The 8,592-nt window shown below is 37.7% G+C and overlaps 1 protein-coding gene across 5 annotated transcripts in view; it reads left to right on the plus strand.

The window, feature by feature from the left end:
- The first annotated feature begins 8,169 nt into the window (after window positions 1–8,169).
- The window catches only part of RAP1GDS1 (Rap1 GTPase-GDP dissociation stimulator 1), a 62,446-nt gene continuing 62,023 nt past the window's right edge, over window positions 8,170–8,592 (plus strand). For 4 of the 5 annotated variants that reach the window (XM_044428822.1, XM_044428824.1, XM_044428825.1 and 1 more), the window contains exon 1: window positions 8,271–8,289. The gene's annotated coding sequence lies outside the window, so the exon portion shown is untranslated. Of the gene's footprint in view, window positions 8,290–8,592 lie in introns of all 5 variants that reach the window. The other variant, XM_044428827.1, reaches the window with a different exon arrangement.

The following is an 8,592-nucleotide window of genomic DNA, read 5'->3' on the forward strand; positions in this document are numbered from 1 at the left end:
AGGAACTCTGACAGAGTTCCTGGAGATCTGGATTGCTATCAGGCAGGTTTAATTGTTTGGTGAACTCCAGTTATCTTGTCCATGTCTCCTATAAGATTTTGCTTCACTATATGGAAACTGGTTACAGTTTCTAATAGATGGGAATGACTGATGGTATTGTTTATTCTGATTTCCTTTTAAGCTGAGAAACTGAATTTGCATCAACATCTCTAGTGAAACTTGTTTGAAGGTTCTAGCAGGGGAGCGCAGCTGTCTTATGCCCTTGACTGAGAAATGGTACACTTCTTCTATCTGGGATGGTTGTCCTCTTCCACCGAGTCTGCAGCATTGGGAGGGATGCATGTGGAGTGGTGAGGGAGGAAGGGGACATCTACCTATCCAGCCAGATCAGCTGAATCAACCCTGGTGATCAATGGGATGACAGATGTTGCAGCCAGATCACCCTCACATCCCATATCTAGTGCACAGATATGAGAGAAGCATTTCGGTGACATTGACTATTGGTTCTCAGCAGAACCTTTTCGGTTCTGTGTCAAAGAATGGAATCAGTTTAGTAACTACTATATATCCTAAACATGGTATAGAGCAATCCCAGTGAATTCTACTTTATCAAGAGGATGGAACTTGGTGTGAGATTTATATTCTGCCTCCAGTACAACTGTATGAACCAAAAGAAAGTTGGAACTTTCTGAAATCCAGTGGGATCTCTGCGCAGAGCAAGCTTCCCAGCTGAGGTAGGACACCACTGCTCACAAGAAGCAATGCGTCCATTTTTCTACCTTTGGCAGCCTAAAGGGTGCCTTGGGAGACTTTTGGACAGTATATGGCAGTCTACAAATGCTGACTTTTAAAAACTGAATTTAATAATTCTCACTAAATTCCCCTATGATCCTTCACACTCTCAGAAAACAAACTATGTACCAAATGAAAAAAGTTCTATTTTGCTTGTATAACAGCTAAACAATCCACAGTGGTTCCCTGGCTGGCGGAAATGTGAAGGAACTTTTTTGTTAAGAAAGAGATAGTATGTGGGCTGTGCCCTTTCTTTGCATATTCCCACACTGGGAAAGGAAGAGGGAGAGAAACAACTCTTTACAGCCTTTAGCTTCTTTGCTTGCATTTGAGAATTCTTGCCTGTGGTGAAGAATGCTAAGATGCATCCTCAGTTCAGGCAACTTCACCATTTTTTATTTACTGAAAAGGAGACCTACCTTAAAACATAAAGAACATTTATTTTTTGCCAAGGCAAAGCATTAGCAAGGGTGCCTGCTGAGAAAAGATGGAAGCCAGATAGAATATACTGTGTATAACACATTATTAGATGGGTTCTTCATCATTTGAGCATTGCCACATCAATGTTTGTTGATGTCTGAAAACTGATCTTCTTTTGTTTTCTGTATTTGCATATTTTTTTCGGTAAAGAGATTGCCATGCAGATATATATTGTTTGGTATAATTCTACGCCATTATGGATTATTCTAATATTGGAAGAACTATACATTGGGATGCATCAGAGTAGAATTTTGTATTCCTGACAAACAGTGCATTTCCCATGCTTACACTATTGAATGAAATGATTACTATACCCTAAGATATGGAGACTGCATAATTACCCAAAGACTGGCTTACCATGACTCATTAATTACAACCTGCTGCAGGATCTTTGTAATAAGTAATTTATTCGGTGGTAGATTTAGCTTTGATTACAAAGAAGTTTAAATTGGCTTTATCCTCTGAGAACAATGTTCGTCTGAAACAGCAGTTTAAAAAAAAGTCCCCAAGCCCCAATTAGTAATCTGTTCATGCCTTCTGCCTCTCTAGGGCTTTGTTAGTGTTGCTCAGTGTAAGATTTGCATGTATCTTACAAAAGAAACAACCAAGCCTATGTCAGATTTATGTATTTAAAAGTATAAACTACCCTGTCCCAAAGGTTCAAAGTAATGAAAATGGGCTAGATTATAACATTAGATTAAAAGCCAATATGAATTATCTATTTAAAATCCAGTAGCTAAAAAGTAGAACCTTGCTATTTTTATTTTTGATTGCTATTAGGTATTCAGTCTCAAAAAATATGGATTGGTCCAAGAAATTTTTGCCTTAGACGAGTCTTAGTAGGAGAGCTAGCAACTAATTTTGTTAAAATGTTTCTGGTCATATTTGCAAGGCTACTGATATTTGCTGGAGTGATGCACCTTTTTGGGAATAGTTCTGAGGGCATGGTTCTAGCAGTGAAACAAACTAACAGCAGTTCATCAGGGTTCAGATGCAACACTAAATTGCTGTTAGTTAGAAATGAAAGTAACAGCTTTGGCTCTTTTCTTCAAAGCTGTGTCCTTTTGGGGAGAGGGCACTCAGGGGCCTAAACCAACAATAGTTTAGCTTCCTATTTGAACAAACTCAGTATAACATCTTGAATATCCAGTCAAAATCATTGTAGCATGGTTATGCCAAACAGAATTTTTTTTTCTATCTACAAGTCATTAAAGGTCTAATGCGAAAAATATGCTGATTAAAGAGTTCTGGATCTTAAAAAAGGCAATGAAGAAACGTGTTTTTTCTCTAGTGCTTTACAGGTTGATCATCATATGAGAACAGCAAATCAACAACCAATGAAACATCATCATCATTACATAACATTTATATCCTGCCTTTTTTCCTCTCGTGAAAAACTCAAGGCAGCTTCGCTGGATGATCTTGTAGAAATCACTGACCTGGTTCACAAATGTCATTATGGCCAACAATGGCTTAAGTAAGCCACCATGGCTTGTGGAAAGTGCCCTAATTCATCCCCTGTTCATACGTAGGTTGTCATGTTTTCTGAAGTTGATGAGAAGGAATAGCTGGTGTGTTTAGCAAACCACCCAGAATCCATTAACTGTTTTAGGGTTGTGGGGGAAGGGGTAGTTAATCAGGCCAAGGAGTCACCATTGGCAAGTTCAACAACATGACAAATATATCATCAGCTGTTGGGTTATGGAACAGGCATACAGCATGCCGGACAAAGCATTGTGGCTTATTTCAAACCACCATGGGTCAAAGCGATTGTACTAACCAAGACCTTGAGTTGCATATCAATAAATAAGCAAAGAAAATGGTTAAATCAACATGAGCCTTTAGAGCAGTTGTGTTTTAGAGAACTATACATACAAGCAAAATATCTCTCCCATATTATTCTGCTCTATTTTAACAGGGAGTGAACATCTTTAACTAGAATACCTATAGACACACACTTTTCTCATTTGTTGTTTTGCAAAGAGAAATTAGATTTGTAGCTGCCAGTTCTAGTACTTTTCTTACAGCTCCCCTAGTTTTTCAAGTATTTCAGTTTTCTTAAGCGAGAATTCCCTGCTGCCAACTTGGCAGATAAGCCAAGTCAGATACAGCTAGATTGCTTCTGAATTCAGAAAGCAGACTGGAACATTATCTTGACACCTCTGGGAACATAAATAAGAACTCTGTCTGAAATGAAGGGCAGATATGAAGATCTAGATAAAGGAAAAAAATAAGAATCTGGTTGCATGCATTTTGAATTGCTAGATTTTTATCTAGTAATATTGCATGTGTTGTGACTGAACTGTTGAAGTTTTGTGGTATTACCCATATTTCTCCCATGTTCCCTCAAGTAGTAGTAGTAGTAGTAGTAGTAGTAATCCTCTCCACACTGTTCTGCTTCAGTTAGCTACCTCCATGATTGAAAAAGAAATGACATGTTGGAGAAAAAATACACTGACCACATGTAGTTTGGGCCTTCGCTTTAGATTATAACTCACTCCATAGTGTGTCAGCTCTTTCAGGTACCAAAAATAAGATCTAAAAGAGATGAAAGTATCCAAAACAGGTGCTGAAGCTGAAAATAAGCAACAAGTCCATTAAGACCAGATGGTCTAAATCCAAGCATTTGAGAAACAATTTAGAAGCTAACCCGGTTACACAGTCATATAAAATCAGCTGCTAGACAAAAGTTTAGCAATGTTGCAACTATTTTGAAAATCAGTGTCTTATATAGAGCTCTAGAACCACCAGTCATTCAGTCTTTCTGAAGAACTAACTGAATTTGATTGAACAAAATTATGGCTTAGAATAGAAATTGACAGTATAGGAATATGGTAGGATTTAATATAAATGTTGTTTTTGTAAAAGAAATGGGACTCTGCAATTCATTGTAATGGAGCCACTGGTGTTGCCAACAGGAATGTCACTGCATTGTGGTGCTTAAAACAGGAATAAAAATGATTGACATAACTAACCCTTAGGGGAGCTGGAGAAGATAAGTTGCTGCATTAAGATGTGCCTGGAATCTTCTTTCAATACCTTTTAGAGAAAAGGAATAATATTTGAATAATTATAGGGATGTTTCTCATTGTGTATGTTCTGGGTATAGCATATAAAACTGTTAACTCTGGTATCTTTTCTGCTTAAGGGAATTTGTATAATGTCTGTTATTTTCATGTTGGTATTCTAAAATAATTTGATCTTACTGTTAGATAGAAATACACAGTGATTGTCTTTATTAGGTTAAAAATAGCATTATAGTTTATATGGGGAACTCTTATAGGCCAACAAAGAAAATCTTTTAATTTGTTAATTGATTGATCTGAAACCAAGTTTTATTTGAGAATGTATACCAGTGATCAAAACTCTATTCTAATGGTGGTTTTTCTTAATAATACTGAACTTGAATAAATATCATTGAGATGCATTAGACAGTAAAATGCCTGCAGTTATGTTCCATTTTTATTGAGGCACATACATTCTTGCTCTTATTATTAGCTTCCCAAGTGGTAAGAAGGCCTTATGAGTTCTTTTTACTGAAAGACAAAGAATTGGAAGCTTAGGGTGTATTTCAGTAACAATCTATTTACGAATATTCACACAGAACATCTTTCAAGCAATATGATTTCTAAAGCAGGTAGTACAGTGGCTATTCCCAAGTAATTCCAAAAGAGCTACTGCTGAGTCACTTTGTATCCCAGTTTTTCCTCTAACTCCAGTTACAAACTTTTGCCTTTCTGAATTTGTATCTTCTCAAATAGAGGCTTTAAAAAAAACAAGATGTATGGTATGCATGGAGAGCACTCATTTCAGATTCAACCCTGCCATTAAATTGCTCATTCAGGAAAACACCTCCAGTCATTAACTTCCTTAAGGAAATAAATGCTAGCTAAGCATCCCTGCCTGTCAGCAAACTAGCAAGAAAAGTTTGGCTGCCTAATAATTACAGTGAAAAACATCTGGAAGAATGAATTGTTGGGAGAGTTTCTGGCTTTGCACCTTAATCTGCTAGATCTTTTTTTAATAGGGGTCTCACTAAGGACCTCTCAAAATGTTAAGAGTTGGATTTGTGATAAAGTGATGACAAGAATATGCAGTTATCAACTGTAAGGAAAGAATGGGGTAGTAGCTGTTCTTTAGAACACAACCTATGGAAGTCCCAGTGTTAGCACACCTACTTTACCCTGGCTGTTCATATGACTTGGAATGTGCAAGTAATGAGCACAGTGATGAGGGTTTTAGAGAAAGCTCTGGAAAATTCCCAGGAGAATTTCAAATGGAATTTTCATAGGGTCATTTGCTTATGAAAAATTTCAGCATATATTGGAAAAATTTAATGTCATCTAGAGCAGGGGATGGGAATTTGTGGCCATCCAGACATTTTGGCCTACAACTTATTTATTTTATTTATTTATTAAAACATTTCTATGCTGCCCCATTCGCCGAAGCCTCGGGGCGGCTCACAACATAAAATTAAAATACAAGAAATAACAATATAAAATAAGTTGCCCTGGCCAGATAAAACAAGCAAATAATATTAACAATTAAAATGACGCTTAAATAAAAAGGTTTTCGCCTGGCGCCGAAAAACAAATAATGACGGCGCCAGGCGGACCTCTCGGGAGCGCATTCCATAGATTGGGCACCACCGCAGAGAAAGCCCTCCTCCGAGTACCTACCCTCCTAATTTCTTTCACGGAGGGTTCCCGGAGAAGGGCCTCTCCCGCTGATCTCAGGGGGCGGGAGGGCGGATATGGATGTAAGCGTTCCTTCAGGTAACTTCTGTTGTCTCTCACCATTGGCTTTGCTAGCTAGGGCTGGCAGGAGCTGTAGGCCATAATATCTGGAAGCCCATAAGTTGTCCAGCTCTGCGTCCTAGAGAGATCTAATTTATGTTTTTATTTTAGCTTGTATTCAGGGAGGGAAAAGCTTTTAAAAAAGAATACCCCATGTTACTTATTTGTTCCAATGTACCATAAGTATTTGTTCCAAAATATTTGAGGAACAAAATGAAAGCATACTCAATATGATTTAAATGTTATATATGTTATATATAATGTAGATATTTTATTAAAATACTTGTAAAGGTTTAAAGATAGTAGTGTGTTGCTGTTGTTACATAGTTGAAATTTAAGCAAATAATAACAATCATCCCCTAAAGGTACTAAAAACTGTGGGCACACTGATTTTAGCAACCCAGAGAAATGTGTTTCATATGCTGAGTACTGCTCATCTATTTCAGCAGACTTTGACTGTCTTCCACAGAGGTTTTGGAACACCTTCAGTGTCACTGTCACTATAGAATAGTTCTATTTCACTCTTGAGACATAAATATATTTCAGTGGTGTATACATATTCTCTCACATACTTGCTTGAGATAATCACTAGAAAGACATTAATTTGAAACTGTCATGCTTGACTACTATTCTTCGGCGAATGGGGCGGCATAGAAATTTTCTAAATAAATAAATAAATATCTGTTCTTGGCATACCTTCAATGTTATTAATGAATTTATGAAATGGAAAAGTTTCCATAGAAAAATTAAGCACTAGAAAATTTCCCATCTTTGAAAATCTTTCATCACATCACTGGATGGACATGCTGCAAAGTTGTTACATTGTAAGATTTGGTTTAGAATAACAGGGTTATTTACCAGAGTTCATTAGAAAGCGTTTCTTGTTTGAAGGGTGAAATATTTCTCTTTTGCTATCTTAACATGAAGGAGTATATTTCATTTCCCTTCCCTTTTAATAGGACTTACTTCCAAATAAGGACAGTTAGGATTACAGCCTCAGTGGGTATGGAATCTGAATTATTCCTTGCATCTTTTTAAAAGGCTAGACCATTCACATATGAGGTTAGTCATCAGCTGGCAAAGGGAAAAGAATTAAGCCGCAGCTGTTAGCATTTACAATACTCTTGAATAAACAGAATATTTGAGATACTAGTGTGGCTAGTTCCAGTCATGCTTTATGGGGGACATAAATGTGCAGCCATAGAAAACGCATCTGAAAGAAGGGCAGGAGGTTGGTTTTGTCATCGGCATTTCTTTGGCCTTTTAGTGTTTCATTCCTGAAAGTTCTCCCATTGTCACATGGATCAACAAAATGCAAAGACCAATGTATAATATAGCAGGAGACAAGCAGGAGATAAACTGGGATCTACTAGGGGCCCTGCTGCAGATTTCACAGAAGATCATTAAAAGTTACCAATTCACAGTAATTTAACAACCCTCCTGCCCACTTCTCTTAGGTTGCTGAAATCAAGAGCATTTGAAGAAAAAGAAGGATACATTTTCCATGATTTTTGTGTACAAGTCCAGTTATGGTTCCAAAAGCAAATTCCTGGGTTAAGTTTGTCCTCTGAGGCAAGTTTTGCCATAATGTCCACCTGAGCCAGTATTTTGCATCTGGCTTTTGTTGATGGTTTTTCTAGTGAAAAACAGCAAATCTTAAAAGCCTACTTACTCTTGTTATGTTTGACTAGTCAAGCATTTTTCTTTCTGCAAAGAAAAGCTCTCACCTTCTCCCCTTGTACAGAAAAGCTACTCTCATGGTTTATGAAACCACATTTTCCTGCTGCATACGAGCTGGGGAATACTGGTTTAACCCATATTTACTAGCCAGGATAAAAGGGCCAGCAGAGAGGAGCCATGAATGCCATCTGAAGCCAGTGGATGAAAAGTGGGATCAAAATGCCAGTGCTTCCTGCAGCCAAAGGGCCTATACAGCCTGAGAGCCTTCTTGTCCTCTTAACATCAGAGAATGGGAGAGAAAAATAGTCAATGCCTTTTGTAGAAGATGTTCTTGGCATCACCTTATCAATGTTGATTTACCCTTTAAGCCTGTAAGGTACAATTGACAGACCAGGACTCTGATTTTGTTTTCTCTTTTGTGTTATCCAAGCAGATAATCTAAGCGACGCCTTGAAGAAGCTGAAGATAACAGCTGTTGACAGCACAGCTGATAGCTTGGAGGGGTGCTTGGACTGTCTGCTTCAAGCCCTGGCGCAAAACAGTAAGTTTTATTGTTCCCTCCAATTTCATACCATATGATTCAATCAATAGATGATTATGGAAGTAATAAGTGTATCAAATGGAATAAAACCGTAAGTGGAACTGGTGGAATAGCTGTTTGTGTTGAACAGAAATAGTGAAGGGTGAAGCAGGCCTTAAAAATTGGGGGGTGGGGCTGGAACCCAGCTATTAAGAACAGCCTGCAGGCCCTTAGATAATGTATTGGGGGGGGGTCTTCATTGTGAAAACAAATTGCCATTTTTAAGCCTCTTTCAGATCACTGCTTCATTATTAAGTTGAAATG

The sequence above is a fragment of the Varanus komodoensis genome, unplaced genomic scaffold, assembly GCF_004798865.1.
Source record: "Varanus komodoensis strain SLA01 unplaced genomic scaffold, ASM479886v1 scaffold2, whole genome shotgun sequence".
Classification (NCBI taxonomy): Eukaryota; Metazoa; Chordata; class Lepidosauria; order Squamata; family Varanidae; genus Varanus; species Varanus komodoensis.